This window comes from Pteronotus mesoamericanus, unplaced genomic scaffold (assembly GCF_021234165.1).
Source record: "Pteronotus mesoamericanus isolate MK-2021 breed Mesoamerican mustached bat unplaced genomic scaffold, CSHL_Meso_final contig_214, whole genome shotgun sequence".
In the NCBI taxonomy this organism is placed as follows: Eukaryota; Metazoa; Chordata; class Mammalia; order Chiroptera; family Mormoopidae; genus Pteronotus; species Pteronotus mesoamericanus.
In genome coordinates this window covers 6,886,069-6,903,096 of record NW_026555089.1, presented here as the reverse complement: position 1 = coordinate 6,903,096, position 17,028 = coordinate 6,886,069, and positions in this window count along the sequence as shown.

Genomic DNA, 17,028 nt, shown 5'->3' with positions numbered 1-17,028 from the left:
GAACACAGTCCTCCCAGCCCACACCTTCTCTGTGGTCCTGCTGTCAGCCCCAAACCATCCCTGCCTTAGACGTCGCAGGAGCTTAGAGGGAGCGAGGAAGTGCCCCCGCAGAGCAGGTCCGGCTGAGAAAAATGCAGGTGTCTCCTCCCTCCTCTGCGGCGGGGCGGGCATGCCCAGGGAGGAGTGGGTGCTGAAAACCGGGAGCAGGCGCGGGCTGGGGAGGCAGAGTGGGTCTGCAGCGCAGGCAGGCCGGGTTAGGGCCGGGAGCTGGGTGGGCCGTTCGATCGTTGTTCCATTCGATCATTGTTCCATCATTGTTCCCAAGAACAATGCTCCCAAGAACAACTGTGTACCTGCTCCCAAGAGAAGCGGAGCCAGCCAGCCGTACTCCTATGGAGCTAGTCTTTTTTAAATTTATTTAGAGAGGGAGAGAAACATCAATGTATGAGATGAAAGGAAGGAACATTAATTGGTTGCCTCTCCCTCTCTCTCGCCCCCTACTGGGGACCTGGCCCGCACCCCAGGCCTGTGCCCTGACTGGGAATCGAACCAGTGACCCTTTGATTCGCAGGCTTGTGCTCAAGTCCCTGAGCCACGCCAGCCAGGGTTGGAGCTCGTCCATTTAGAGGAAGCAAAAATGTGCAAGGGGAGACCCAGGGATGACTTAGCCCTTCAGAAAAATGAAAAAGGGGCCCAGAGAAACTGGAGTTTCCTCCAGGCCATGCATCGCACTCGGATTAAACCGAGGTTCTTCTCAGCCTCCCTGTTCCCCAATGGTGGCCCTGAAGGGACAGTCCTGTCACATCCTATATGGTGACCCGACCCCACCAAAACCAAGGGGCAGCCCGGGAGTGCCCCAGGTGAGAAGCAGGAAAGAACAGCACGTTTGGGGCAACTTTATCCTTCAAATCCTGCTCCTTTTTTTCCAACCCACTGTTAAAAGGAGCTTGGAGTTTCACACAGTGAGGGGTCTGGGCCAAGCATGGTCTGGGTCCATAGTGGAAACCAGGCAGGGATTCTTTTCTATTTTTTTTCTTTTTTAATCACTGGTCATCTGGGAGTTAACCACTTTGGGCTACGCAGCTTCCTGCAGCTACCGGCACTTTGTGGATCTTGTGTGGTTTGGTTCTAAGCTATGTTGGAGGGGCAGGGGGTGCAAAGGAGAAAACAGCTTCTCTCGTCCTGCAGGTCCGAGCCTCCCCCATGGAACTCCCTGGCCCAGACAGGCCCTGGATTGCTGTCTTGCAGGGTAACAAACATTTTAAAGTTAAAAATTACCTTTTCATACAATCAAAGGGATATATCTGCATGGTAGAAGTTAGAAAAACTAGATTAACAATATCAAAAATGTTTAAGTATGAGTAAACAGCTCCATAAAGATAAGAACTGAGGGGGGAGATTTCCTAGCACCCAGAGACTCTCACTATTAATGCCTATTCATAAATATTTTTTCCAAAATGAGATCATGCTTTTCTTTCTTTCTTTCTTTCTTTCTTTCTTTCTTTCTTTCTTTCTTTCTTTCTTTCTTTCTTCTTTTTTTCCAGTTAACCACTTTGCAACATCAAACATTCGCCTTCTGTGATACTCAGGCAATATTCAAATTTCTGCCATTTTCCCAAAAGCGTCCCTGGTGGCAGTCTTGCCCAGCCCTACCCCTTGCCTGGGTTGGTGACAGGGCTCCTTCGAAGCTTTGACTTGGCAGGGGCCACAGTCCAGCACTGTCACACCTCTAAGGGTGCTGGGCTGCCCCTTCGCGGGACGAGGTGAGTGTTTGGCCAGAACATCCCACCAGGGCTGGGTGCCAGGCAGCACATGTCAAACAGGAATGCCACCGTCCCTCCTGCAGCAGAAGCCCTCAGTGCTGGGCTGCGGCAACAGGACTGGGCTTTAGGCTTGGAAAGGGAAGTGTGGGCTGTACCGAAAGCCCAGGGTCGCACCCAGAAGTCCGTCAAAGAGGGACTTGGAGTCAGAAGAGCAGGTGGGAGCGAGCTCACCCTGGGCAGCCACCAGGAAAGGGCAGCCCCCTACCAGGCCTGCTCAGATCCTCCCCAGCCACCCCTTCCCCGGCAACTTCCTCTTCCCAGCTGTGCCTGCCAGCCGTTCCCCTGGCCTGACCTGCCACACGATAAGCCAGAGCTACCCAAGTGCCTCCTGGGCAAAGGGCAGTTTTCAGGAGCATTGCCAGCCACAGGTGGACACCAGTCTCATACCAAATCCAGGGATACATACCCTAGGATGAGAGCGAAGTCTGGGCTTCCCCAGCCTTCGAGAACAACATTCCCCTCTTCCCCCAGCACCAGACCCCCGGGGGGTGGGGCTCCCCAACTCTCCTAAGTTTCTTTTCCGACATCGAGCATTTAATTTTTTTTTAATTTTATTTATTTATTTTTAGAGAAGAAGGGAGGGAGAGAGGGAGAGAATCAATGTGTGGTTGCCTCTCTCATGCCCCCTACTGGGGACCTGGCCCGCAACCCAGGCATGTACCCTGACTGGGAATCAAACTGGTGACCCTTTGGTTCACAGGGGCTGGCACTCAGTCCACTGAGCCACACCAGCCAGGGCAAGCATTTAATTTAAAAAAAATAATAAGAAAGATCAAGGTGAGTTCTTCCCTTCCTCCTCTCTCCCATCTGGCTGCTCTCCCCGCTTCCCCTGCCCCCTTCCCCCACCTGCTCAGCTCATTTTGGAGCCACATGCTGCCCTGTGACTAGCCCTGATTGGCTGGGACCTCCCCAATCTTCCTGGCCATCTCCCTCCATCTGATCTGGGCCCTTGCACAGATATCACACCCTGGATGCCTCATGACTAAAGCCTCTGCCTTGTCTTCCCCAAGCCCTTCCCCACCCTGTCTGTCTTCCCTAGGAATTCCAACACAGTTCGTCAACCGATCTCAAGCAGTAACAGTCAGGACCCAGGGCAGGGCACCCTGCAGAACTGAGTCTCGCAGGCACACACCCAGCAGGCCCAGCCCCAAGTCCTAGCTGGACATGCGCAGTAAAAAGGCAGCCCGTTCCTGGGAGTGTGAGGCACCCCATGAATATGTTTGCACCCGAATTTTCGGCCTGGAAGGCCTTCCTCATGGCTTCCCCAGGGAGGGGCTTCATTTTATTTTCGAGAAAAAGTTCCAGCACTGCTTCCTGCCTCTGACTCCCCTGCTGTAGCCCAAAGCTGGCCCAGCAGCCTGCAGCTCGAAAGCCAATAGCCGGAGGCAGGCGCTGATGCACAGTCATTTATTTTCAGGTGCCGGCCACCTGGAAGGTGGGGACTCAGGCGACAAAGCCCATCTCCTGAGAAGATGGGGGACTCCCATCTCAAAGCCCATCTCCACCTCAGTGCAGGTGAAGGATTTTATAAGGAGGGAGAGGGGAACAGAACAAAGAAATCAAGGGAGGGGGTTGAGAAGCTCTAAGCTCTCAGCTCTCTACGTGCAGACAAGAACAGTACATTCTGACACGGCAAGTATGGTCCGGTGCACGTCACCCGGGTTTTAGTCATCCCAGCTCCACGTCATCCTGATTTCATGGTTGAAGTTCAGCAAATCTCCCAGAGCTGAGAGGCCTGAAGGTAGGAGTCTGTATCTTCTGAAGTTAGTTCCTAGGATTGTTATACAAACATGCTGTTCCTCTACAAGCTACATATTAGTCAGAGTCAGCACTTACAGAAACAATGTCAAAAGAATAGTGGGATGGATTACAATTCCCCACTGTTAAGTTTCCCACTGTTACACTACTGCCCCGGGGGGGCTCGGACCCGGGAGGCGCCGTTGTCCTGCTGGCGTGGGCAGCGTGCTCCCCGCTCCTCCCTTGCCAGCAGGCAGCGCTCCGCCCTCCCCGGGGTCAGCTCCCAGCGTGGGGCATGGCGCCCGCAGGACCTGCTCCAGGCCCCTTGGCTGCCACCCTAGCCTACCAGGGCGCTGAGGCCGCGGGCCCCTGTCTCACAGACCGCCCAGCTTCTGAGCCTGTCTTGGCGTCAAGTCTTCCCATGGGGGCTGCTTGGGTGGCAGCTGGGCCGCTGCTCAAGTATGAAGACAGAAGAATGAGGAACCCCCACCTCGTTCCTGGAGCTCCGCACCCCCACGGTCAGTCCGTCCCAGCCCCTCCTCCCAGGAGCCCCAACCAGCCCACCCAAGAGCCTTGGGCTGCTGACCATCTACCCAAAACCCCTCGGCTGGCAGGGGGCTCCCCAGGCCTCTGCACTCCCAATTCCCTCTCCCCAAATGCCTTTCGACCCTTAACAATGTTTAAAGGGAGATTAGTGGTTACCTCCCTCAGAAGGTTATTGTGAGGGTCGATTAGTTAATACCTGGGAAGTTCTTAGAAGGGCGCCCAGCGTATAGTAAGTTCTCAGTGAGTGTCAGCCGTTATTACTGAGTTATTTGTTCCCAGGCCATGCCGACCAGAGGAAATACTTCCTTTTTTGAACCCCTGCCACCCTTCAGGATCACCAGCCAGTAGCTCCCAAAATGGGCCTCTGTTCCAAGCACCTGAAGGCGGCGTGGCCCATTGTGAACAGGTGGGTCAGGTGCTCAGCCAGCAGACCTGGCTGTTCTGCATCGGGCAAGGTCCCTGGGCAGAGCCCCTCCCAGGACGAGGCCACCACAAAGGCAACCCCCACTTTCATAGTTTAAGGTTTACAAAGCACTTTCAGGTCTATTTCTACTTTGCCAAACAGGCAGAGTAGAAATAATTGCTCCGGTTTTCCACATGGGACATTGGACACGCAGAGGCCACGAGACCCTCAGCAGGTTGCGTGACACCCGTTGGGCTTCAACAATGGCTCTGCTTGACTCCAAGGCCAGAGCTGGGTCACCACCAGTTAAGTGCCTCTTCCTCCTCCTGACAATAAGCTCAGATGCCAAAGGAATTAGAGACCGCTGTTCGATGAAAACCAGACAGCCTCCCCTTGTCTCTGGACCAGCTCCCAGGAAAGAAAAAACAACTGATATGCAGCCCCTGGGCCCGCCCCGTGAGCTCAGCCCCTGGCAGGCAGAGCCTCCCTGAGGAGGGCCCCACGAGCCCCTGGGCCCACGGAGCCTCTTCCCGGAGCCGGGGCTGGACCACAGGGCTCCTTCACTTCGGCTCAGACCAAGGAGGGTCCAAGGCCAACTGCGCTGCCTGCCACTAACCCTCCCGAACCCTAACTATCCTGCCAACGAGGCGCTCTGCCCATTTTTCAGAGGGGAAAACTGAGGCTTAGAGAAATGTGACTTTCTAAGCCAGCAAGCAGGGCAGGCTGAAGAAGGCTGAGTTACAGCCTGCACCTGGGCCCTGCTCACCGCCGTGGCAGCAAACCCGCCCTGAGGCCCAGGGACACACAGCCAGCTCTGCCCTCAGCCGAGACGCCGCAATGCCCCCGTCCCCCAGTAGCCATTTCACTGGGTTTGGGGGGCCCCTTGCTGCTGGGAGGGAGGGGTCAGCTCCCAGTGGCAGTGAAAGCTTTCTGGGCAGAGTCTCCAGCAGGTCCAGGCCTGGGGGGAAGGGGCCAGGGCCTGTGAGGACGCCCATGGGGCCGGAAGAGCACAGGTAAGGGTGGCTGAGGGCCAGAGGGCAGACCAGGAGTCCAGGTCTGGGGCGCCTCAGGTCGCCGGCCCCAGATGCCCCCCGCAGGGGCCATTTCTCCTGGCGGCTCTCCCGCCCGATGAGATGATGCGAGGGCTTGTGGGGCTGAGGGAAGGGCCAGGCTCAGGCGGAGCCTGGGAGGCAGACGCTTCTGGTCCAAGCCTGCACGGGTGTGTATGCACGGGTGGTGTCCCTGGCTGAATCCAAGCTCAGGAGCCCAGCCAGGGGACCATTCACATTCATTTAACTAACACCACAGACCACAAAGTAGAAATAACACAATGAACTCAAATTCCACCCCAAGCCTAACCCATTCTCGGCACACGGTGCTGCTAGAAGGCGCAGGGAACTGAATTGTGCGCCGGGCGCCTGGCTTTGCCCACCTCCCCGACCCCAACAAACGCTGTTCTCTTCAGGCCACTGATCCTGGGACACACAGCCTCCCTTCCATGCCCACTGCCCCCACTGTCCCCACTTCAGCCTCCCCCACAGCCTGCCCTCGACCCCTTTGTAGTGTCCTTTACAATACCTTTATAGTGTCCTGGGACCAACTAAAACCCAAACGCCACCCCTTGGCACTCAAGGCTCTGTGTGGACAGGCCCTTCCCGGATCCCGAGTCTCATCGAGCACGTCAGCTGGGCCCTGACCCCTGACCCTGAGGCCACCGAGCTATGGACACACTCTTCCCTCGGCCCAAAGTGCTCTCTTCTCCCCCTCACTAGACACTGCCCGCTGACTCCACCCAAGAGGCACTTCTTCTAACACCCCAACCCGGGGATACCCATAACTGGCCCAAGTCTCCCCATCACGGGGCTTGTCACCACATGGCGATAGCACCTGTTCCATACTGGACCATGTGCCCAGAACCGGCACCAGGCCCGGCCCTCAGCAGGGCCTTAACAAATGAGTGATGGATGAAGACACAGCAAGTGTTGGTTCCTGGCCTCTCCGAGCCCTGACCTTGCCTCCTCCCAGAAGCCTCTCTGCTCCCACTCAGAAGCTGCCTTTTCCTCCTCTGAGCAACCCCCAGGGAACTGCCCATGAAGGACGGTTGCCTTTGTCCCTCTGCCTGCCCACGTGGTTGGGAGACCTTTGAGGCAGCGTCCTGGGCTGGCCAACCACAGCTGCTTGCCCACACCGTTCCCTGGCGCCACGCTGGCCAAAGTCTTGGAACCCTTGGCTTCCTCCTCTCACTCACTGAACTCTGACAGCCCCTCTGGGAGGGACGGCTGGTGGCCTCCAGTAGCCCAGCTCCTCTATTTGCAGACTGCGAGACCTTGGGCAGCTTCCTGAGCCTCTGTTTCCCCATCTTTGAAATGGGAACAGGAATAGGATCGATGTGCTAGGGCTGTTGTGAGGGCGATGTGGGAGAATGCATTCAGCTGGTGCCTGGCAGAAGGTCCCTGTGAGTCACTGCTGTTGTTGTCACTGTTAATGGCATATTCTCCCTGAAGAGGGAGAGGAGACTTCATGGAAGGTTGCCCTTGGCCTGGGTCTTGAAGGTAAGAAAGCTGCCAGGAGGGGCAGACAGGTAGGTAGGGCAGGACCCCTGAGAGCATTTCGGGGAACGGAGAAATAACCGAGGCCAGGCCCCAAGGGTGGCCTGAGAGTACCACAGTTGTCACAGAAAAAAACCCTGAGCACTTTACGATTTAGTATGTGCTGTCCACATCCTCACACGGGTGCTCATGGAACACCTGGAAGGGAACCTGAAAGAGGAGCTTGGGGCTGCCGGCCGGAAGGCTCAGATCCCCTTTCCTCCATCCAACAGATATTCAACGAGCACTTACTATGTGCTGGGCCCTGGGAAATCCTAGCACATTCCTAGCTGGGGAGCATGAGCTCACATTCTGGAGGGAGACCATTAAGAAACAAATAAGCACGTAAATGAGATCATTTCAGAAGGAGACAAAGGCTCTGAAGGCAGAAGCTGCATCCTCAGACCCACAGTGACTGGCGAGAAGGCACTCGGTGACAGGGGAAGCTTATCTGCAGAAGGGACGTGGGAGTTGACCTCTGTGGCAATGATAGAGGGTAATCAATAAACAGAAGGCAATCAGGAAGTGATCCGGGTGGAGCATCCGGGCAGAGAGGAAGCAAGAGCAAAGGCCTAGCTGTGTGAGTGGCCAGGGGTGCCCGTGCGGCGGCAGGGTTCTGAGTCAGAGGGGAGTCAGAGAGGACAGGTCACCAAGTAGACCAGGTGATGTTTGGGATTTTATTCCAAGTGGGGCTTACAGAGAAAAGTGACATATCTGATTTATATTTTTAAGAGACCACCCCAGCTGCTGTGGGGAAGGGCTGACCTCGTGGGGGCACTGTGGGTGGAGACCTTAACTTTGGACATGAACCCCATGCTGAGCCAGAGGCCCAGGGAGGCAGCCCCCACCCTTTCTGTCCCCTCAGGCCAGGCCATCGCTCTGGCTCAGGCCTGGGCCACCGTGGAACAGGCTGCTCCCAGCTGTCCCTCGCCTGACCAGTGCTTCTCTGCCTCCCGCCTCTGGGGCTGAAGGATGCGTGTCCTCAAGTGAGCATAGTTCCTGGCATTCTGAATCCACCCAGAAAAGACCCACAAGTGACTTTAGAGGAAAGTGAATTACAGTCAGCAGTGGTTGTTTTTCAGCAATTTTACAGTCCCCAGGAGTCCATGAGGCTCAGAACATAAGTGCATTGAAGTGTGTTTGCTCCGAAGATGCTGGGTGCTGAGCAGTAAACAAGGGCCGGACTGTGCTCTGCCCTTCACAGCAGCAGGAAGACCCCTGGGCAGAGCATCGCAGGGCCTGGCTTCAAGTCCCATCTCTGTCCCTTACTCTGTGCAACTCCTCATAGCTTCCAGCCTTTCTCTGGGACTGAGACTCCCTCCTCAGAACACAAGAGGGTGGAGCAGATGTTCCCGCCCTTCCAGATAACAGAGGCATCTGCCCCCCAGGTCACATTTGGGCAAGCCTGAGGCAGCCGCAGAGGACCACCCAGCACCCTGGGAGGCCCGGGCCCTGGGGCTGAAAACAACAGGGACCTCACCTGGGCCTGAAAACAACAGGGACCTCACCTGGGCCTCCCAACTGTGGCAGAAACATTAAACCTATGGTATTTTCTCTTATCTTCCTTTCCTCCCAAAGTTCTTTCTTACGCAGCCCCAGAGAAAGGTTGTGTCAGGGGAAGGCGGAGGAAGGGGAGGTTTTTTTCCCAGATTTTGTGATTCAAAAGCCTGGAAAGGCCTTCAGGCACTGTTTTGTGTAAGAGCCAGGCTTCCAGAGCCCCCTGCCCCGCCCCACCCCTCCAGACTAGAAAAGGACTCCCAGGGTGGGCGGGAAATAAAAGGCAAGTGTTAGCAGGAGCTGGTGGGCCCTGGTGAAGCCAGTGGCCTGCTGCCCACTCCAGGTGCGGGAAGTAAGATCTAAAAACAACGATAAGACCCACTGCAAAGTATTCTTTATATCATCCCCATGTGCCAGCAATTCTAAACAATGTCGGTGATAAAAAGCTGTTACCAAACTCAAGAGGCTCACAGTTTGGGGCATTTTATTCAAGAACAAGATATGGTTGTCTGGTTGTAGTTAAGGTAGTTTTAGCTACTTGAGCAAGTAAAGGGAAGTTTAGCCGTTGCTTCTATACACTATTTGGTCGATTACATGCTGATTTCTTCTTTGCAGTTGGTTATACTGTACATTTTAACATTTAGCAAGACAGCTTTTAGTTAAGAACCGCCCAGACCTTCAGAGGCTTGTCCTGTCTTAACAATTCTGCTACCTGAAAAATTCCCGGAGTCTAGTTGCAAGCATTTGCTGCGGTGGTGGGTGGGTTTTCGTAATATAGGTGTAAGCTGCAAATTAGCATGTGTCTATTGCTTATCTTTTAATAGACATTGAATTCTACAGGGAAACTGTTCCTAAGAACTCCCAGTTAAACAGAGGTCTCCCACCTCCGTGCAGGCTCAGATTCTTGGACCGGCTTCAGACTCAGTTCTGGCCTCCAGCTCTCCTGGGCTGCACACCGCTGCGTGTACACAGAAATGGAAAGCAAAGGACAAAGGCACGTGACTGTGCAGCCCAAGAAATAAGGCTTGAGGCATCTCCATTCTGTCACCTAGGAGACTGCCACTGCAAGTTTTTATTTGGGTGTAAAAATTCAAATAGTAAAATGGTGTTAAGGTGTAATAGTTTTGTTTGGCAAGTGAAGACTTTAGTTTATATGTGAAACATTTTTTAATTATACTATCTTTAAAGCTGAAATGTATTCTTTTTCCATTGTGAATTGCTTTAGAAATAAAGAATGAATCCAAAAAAAAAAAAAAATTGCACCACTGGTACAATTTAGTAGTTGCCTAAACTTACATTTTGCAGCTATTTCATTGTCATAAAAATTCACTTACTGGTGAATTTTAATCAGGTATTCACATAAAATATTAATATGTTACCAAGGAATCAAAATTTGGTAAACATACAAACTAATGAATAAATGTGTGAATATTTGCATATGTGCTTTTATGTTTTTTATTGGCATGATCTTATATATCTGCATGTGTATGTATGTATTTTAAGAAAGGGAACTTGAATAAATAAATAAATAAATATGATCATTGTCTACATTTCCTTTCTGGCCTTTATTTTTCATTTAATTTCACAGGTATGACTGAGAATAATATTTGTGTGGAATAGGGACGTGTTAAAAAAACATTCCTCTCCAGCTATTACATCTTCCAGGTAAGACACTGGAGAGACGGAGCCCTCAGGGAGGCAGCAGGGTCCCCAGATGGGGCGGAAGACCGGGAGCAGAGAGCAGGATCCTGCAAAGAGAGACTGGACTGGCTTATGTCCAGGCAGACAGGCCCAGATGGCGTCACAGCAGAATTTCCCGGCCCTGACACAACCCCGGAGCAGCAGCAGGTTCTCTGCGCACGGGCAGTGGCCGTCAGGCGGCGGAGAAAGCGAGTGCTCGAGGCCGGCAAATGGGTGGAGGCGCCCCCAGGAGCAGCCGCAAAGACTGGTGGCCCACAGGGACCCGCTGGTGACGGGTGACTTAGGGCACCAGCCTTGGGCCTGCTCTCGGCCTGCACAAACCCTGGAAGTTAGGTCCAGGCCTGAGGGGGTCCCCAAGGTGACTGAGGCTGTGTCTTCATCCCCTCAGCAGAATGAGGCTTGAGACTGAAATTACATTTTACTTTTCTTATAAATATATGAATGCTGAGAAAGAAGATACCTACTATAAAGGGCCCCTGGTGGCTAACTGGGCTTGAATTTAATAGAAGAAAAAAAACAACCAGGGTCTAACAGCCATTCCGACACAAGAGCCTCTCACACACACACATACACACCTCGCGCTTCTGGGAGAAGCCTGCACGGGGCTGCCCGCCTCTACACTGAGCTGCCGACCTGCACTGCGGTTCTGCAGGCTGAACCGGCCCTTATAAAGGAGTTCCCGGAATCCTACTTTAACCAATAGGACTGAGGTTTTCCTCGTCCAATCAAAGCTGCACAGTTATAGCCCCATCAAAATCTTTACTGACCAATCGGAGCAGCTCACTTCTGACTAATCAGGGCAGTGGCTTTTGGACCAATCAAACTGCGATGCTTTGGAGTCTTCATCTGCATGAGGACAGACCAATGAAGGGCAGGGGGCGGGGACTTCTGTCTCCATAGGCCAGCTTTCCTGCTACACCAGGAGTGCACTTTGGCTTTTTATTGAATGCTCTGTGTGCCAGCTCCAGCTGAACCGGGAGCCTGTCTTGCCGGAGCGGAGCGGAGCCGAACTTCTAGTCGAAGAGGGGCCTGGCGCTAAGGCTGCCTCATCGCCGTGCTGTTTTCACTGCAGCAGTTCCGTATACCATTGAGCTGTTTTCCACTGAATAAAGTCTCCTTCTTCACCAAACCCCAAAGCAGAGATTCCTGTTGGCATTAAATTGGTGCCAACGACCATCAGTTGACAAATATTACATTGTATTTTATGTATTATGTGTAATATATGTATATATATATGCGATAATGATGCATTATACGATATGCATTATATATAAAGATAAACATAACTTTTAGTTACAAAAATAGAAAAAGACGATAGAAGAAGTCCCTTTTTGTTCACCTGTGTCTGAGAACCCTGAATCACCTTGGTGAACCGAATGCGATGTGGTACCCAGAGGGGACAGCGTAGGCTGTTGGGCGGCAGAACGCAGGGACAGGGGCTCCTCGGACTGGGTCAGGAGGAGGCCCGGGCAGCTGCTATCTCTCCTCGCCCGTGTGTAGGACCACTGCAGCCCCACAGAGCCACTCGGCTGGCCAGCCGCAGAGCTGGGCCTTGACCCACGTTTGCTCACCACATCAGCTCATGTCCCCATGACAGCTGAGAGCCGGGCTGTACAACCCACCCTGAGGGCTGGGGCAGAGGGACCTCCGCAGCAACCTGCCAAGGCTACGGTGAGAACTAGTGCAGGGTGGCGAAGGAGGGAGAGGGCAGGTGCAAAGACAGGATCTGGGTGACTCATGGCAGAACAAAGAGCCTGCAGGATTAGGCCATAAATCAGGCAGGCCTCCTGAAAAAGGGCAAGAAGTAAACCGTGTCATGGGCTGTCAGCCCTCAAATCCACTGCCCAAATCCCCAGCTGTGAAATGAAGGGGAACCAGGTTCCACCCTGCGGAACAGGGCCTTCCAGCAACTTGACTGTCCCTAACACGCGGAGAGAGCTTATCCCAGAGCAAAGAACCTGCTGGTTCTGCCAGTGCCCCAGCTTCTGGAAGGCATTTCCCCAGCTTCCAGCCCTGCTCCACCCTCCTACCCTCCAAGCTCTAGTTCATCCATCAGCCGGTCTGGGGAGCTAACCCGAACCCCTCCCTGAAACTCCAGAAACAGCAAAAGCCAGGTCACTTGTGCCTGGGTGCCACACGCAGCTAGGGGGTGGAGGGTGACAGGTGCCATTGGAACAGATGGACCTCTCCTTAGGAAAGTCGACAGCAATGGAGAGAAGCAGCTTGCCTGAACCCAGGTGTCTCTCCCACAGAAGAAACCCCCAGGGCAGAAGGAGGCGGGTTGGTCACTGTGTGGTTTGTCAGGGCAGAGAGCTAGAGACAACACAGGCGTCCATCCATGTGGGACTGGTAACTGAAATTATATTACAACCTACGAAGGGATATTCTGTAGCATGAAAAAAATCAAAGGTATTTATAAGCGTCAAAGCTTCAAAAGCTATCCCGGATGTAACATTAGGTAGCAAAAGCAAGACCTAAGGCTACATATACAGAGAATGATACCATTATGTGCTGCTTATTCTATAGCTGACACTTACTTGCCCACCTGTTCTCTGCTGTTCTCTGACCTGCTCTCTGCCCCAGGGGGCCCGCCTGTATGGACCACAAAACTGGGGCTCCCTTGCTGGCTGAATGCCAATTGGTTAGGCCAACAGAAGGCTCTGGCTACAGATCAGAGGGTGGGACAGGGGAGAAGCGGGGGTATGTCCTTCCTTGTGTCCCTCCCTGCCGTGGTAGAGGTGGCTGCGTTCCACTGTGCTCACCGGTGCAGGTACAAGGGACTAGGACGTGAGGCCCTCTACATTTTGATGCTTCTGCTCCATATCACCTCAAACACATCAAGATATACACACTCCCAAACAAGTATCATTGTGGCTCTGAGCTTTTAAAGAGGCCTGTGTAATTTTAATAATTGTGATATTAGGAACAGATAACACATTTAGTTCCCATAATTTGAAATTTATTGTGTCTATATACAATATGGCATAGTTGAAGTGAGTTTCAGTAAGCTAGTTAAAATAATGTTACTTAGACAAATATTCATTAATTACAACTTTGAGGTCTTTTATTAAAATACATTTTGGAGCCAACAAATACATGACAAATTGGCAGGCCCTCCAAAAGCCTACGGGCCTCAAGCCCCACGGCCTGGGGGGACCATTCAAAAGTCGTGGGGCCCCTCCCAGGAGGGCCCTAGGTAGTTGCAGGGGTCGGCCTAGGAAGAACAAAGGCAGAAGAGAATGGACCAAACCCACAAAGCAAACCTGCTCTGCTGAGGGGCTGCTTCCTGAGTGCACAAAGAGCCGGAAGCCCAGGGTGGAGGGAGGAGGCTGGACCGTACAGTTGGCCCCCTGAGCTGACCTGTGAGCCTGTGGCCTGGCCAGTTCCCCTCCGGCAGCCCAGACAGACAGATGGGATCAGAATGGTCCACCCACAGCATCCAGCCTGTTTTCTGGGCCATGCTGAGACTTGCCGCAAGTCAGATGCCAGCACAGGCTGCACCCCTGCTTCCTGCCTGTGAGGCTAGCCAAGCACTGAGCCCCGGGGGCGGACATCTGGTCTCAGTCGACACCCCTGGCAGGGTAGGCTGGGGCTGCTGCTGGCCCGGCCCTTTCACGCCCACTGCTGCCAGCCCTCTGTGTGGGGCCCAGGCAGGCTGCCTAAGGGCGCTGAACATGGATCGCCGACCCGGCACCACACGTGCGCGCGCACATACCGAATGCATGGGAGGGGTCCGCAGGCCTTATAATCCAAACCCCAAGTCAGGGCTTCCAGATCCCCCAGGTCCCTCCCACCTTCAACAGAGCACACCTCCTGAGCTAGAGCGGGGATGGAGGGGTGGGGGGGGGGGGGGGGGGGGGAGGCGGGGCCCGCAGCCTCCCCGGACACTCCCCACCTGCCCCTAGAGCTCCAGTAACCTAGGTCAGGGCTCACCCAGACCCAGACTCAGCCAGCACAGGGGAGGCTTTGGGCGGGAGGGGCCTGCAGAAGCCGCGCCAATCCATGCTCATCCCCACAGTGCTCGTATCCGGGTGGCTTGTCTTTCCCCAGACAGTTCGTCATTGCTCAGTGACCTGGCCACTGCCCACATGTAGCCAGAAGCAGTGGCCCCCAGGCCTCACCATGTGCCAAGGCAAGCTTGAGGGTTCCGGACTGGAGCCCACAGTGTGTGGGGTAGAAGGATGTGAGGAGCAGGTGTGAGCGCTTCAGAAGCTCTGCACTCTGAGCCTTGACTCATGCTTCTTGCCTAACGGTCCTACAAGGCAAGTCAGAGAAGCCATCGTCCTGTGGCTCCCAGGCAGGGGGAGAAAGCCCCGCCTTGACCAAGCAAGGCTCTCCCAAAGGCTGGGACAGGGACACCCAGTCCTGGGACACCTGGTAGTGGCTGTCCAGGCCCCGCCCAGCACGGGAACAAATCCCCAGCCTCACACCTGGAACCGGACTGCTCTACGGACCGTGGGTAAGTGGAGTGGCGCGGTATTTGTCCCCCTGTGACTGGCTTACCTCACTTCACGTAGTGTCCTCAGGTTCCTCACGTTCTAGCAGGTGTCAGACCAGTTCTCCCTTTTTAAAATTTTATTTTGAATCGCCCTGGTTGGGTGGCTCAATTGATGGAGCACCATCTGTACATCAAAAGGTTGCAGGGTTGATTCCTGGCTGGGGTGCGTATGGGAGGCAAACAACCAATGTTCTCTCTCATATTGTTGTTTCACTCTCTCCACTCCCACCCCCAATCAATAAATAAAATATATGCTTAGAGGAGGATTTAAATTTTTTTTTGTTTTGAATTAATAACATATTTAAATGGTTCTAAATTCAAAGGGTAGCAAAGGGCTCACCGTGACGTCTCCTTCTCTCCCTGTCCCCTCCACAGGGGCCTCCTTTCTGGAAACAACCGCCCATTTCCAGGGATGTTTTGCGTACATACCAGCAATTACATATGTGGGTTCTTGTTGCCCTTTTTTGCTCTGTTTCTTGCTCTCCTCTGCGTCATTTGTTTCACTTCCCTCTGCAGGCTGCCTTGGCCATCATTTTGTCATCAGTTCAGATCCCCCTCCCCGGATTTTCCAGCGACACAGCGCTTCACTGATAGACACAAGGCACACGGTCATTGACTGCACAAGTCCTTGTGGGTGGCAAGTTTTGTTTTTTGTTTTTTGAAAGTAACAGCCACACTTTTATTTACCTATTACAACGGCAGAGCGTGGGTGGCTAGTTTAGAACCTGTGCTCTTAACCGCGTTAAGGCGCCTCCTAACCTCCAAAGTGAAATGGCACGAAAGCCTCCTTCATCGATTTCGGCCACACAGTTCCTGTGGAGCAGCTGCCACATGACGAACTGCAAGGCTGAAGCACCGTGCAGCGGGCACATCACTGAAGGGAGTGGAGGCCTGCAGCCAGAGCGGTCGCTGACGAAAATCATCAGTCGGGGGAGGCTCCGCCCCATCCACACCCCCAGCCCTATTCCCTCCAAGTCTTCTCAAGGTCAGGAAATGGCATCCCATGCACCTGCTGCCCCGTTAGAAAACTCCAGGCTCATCCTGATGCCTCCCTCTCCCTGACCTGCTGCCTGCTACCCAGTGTCCTGTCCATGTGTCTCTTGGGTCCTCCCCCTACTGCCATCAGCTGGTCCAAACCGCACCTCGTCCTTTGCTGAGCTGCTCGGTCACCTCTCTCCCATCCTCATCAAGATGCCACTTCCAATGCGAACCTTCTGGATTATATGCTATGTGCCTAGCAGCATTATTCACAAGCCCTAAAACTTGGACACCACCCAAGTGTCCATTGACGGGCGAAGAGATAAGCAAAATGTGGTCTATACATGCAATGGGATCTTATTCAGCCTTATTAGGAAAAAAATTCTGCAATATGCTACATGGATGAACCTTGAGGACATTATGCAGAGTAAAATAAGCCAGGCCCAGAAAGGCAAGTACAGTATGATTTGCTTACAGGCACTTAGAGCAGTCAAAATCATACAGACAGAAAGCATTGAATGGTGGGCGCCCTGGGGCGGGGGGGCGGGGCCAGGAGTTAGTGTTTAATGGGGGCAGAGTTTCAGTTTTACAGGATGAACAGAGTTATGGGGATGGATGGTGGGGATGGGTGGTAGGGATGGTCACACAACAATGTGAATATACTCCGTGCACTTAAAAAAGTTAAGATGGTAAATTTTGTTATGTGTATTTTAGCACAACTTTTAAAAAGCATTTAAAATAAAACATCCTCGAGCTTCCTTTGGCCCTGAGCATAAGGAGCTTAGCGGAAGGTCCTTGGCCACCTGGCCCCCACAGGTCCCGTCTGTGCGGCACATGTGTGCTGGGTGTCCCCCTGCAGGTCTCCGCATTGAGCCGCCTGCTCGGAGAGGACCAGACGGCCCTGATTCCCACTCTCTCTGTCCGTGCCGGCCCCCTGCTCCGTCCTCCCCTAGCACCTGGCACACCTGCAGTTCGCTTGCTTGTCTGTCTCCCCCAGCAGGAGAAGCTCCGCAGCAGCGGGGCCCTGGGCCCACCCCATTTGTCACCGCATCCCTGTCGTGGGTGGATGCTGTCATGAAAGCAGTAGCTGCGTTGGAGCCTGGAGTGCACGATTGTTGTTAGGGACGCAAAGGCATGAAGAGAAGCGGGCTGTGGAAGCAGGACTAGGCAGACAGAAAAGACGGTCTGTGTTGCGGGCCTGGCAAAGTCTCAGCCAACCAGGCAGGGAGCTCTGGAGTAAGTGTCGCCTTCTGGAGG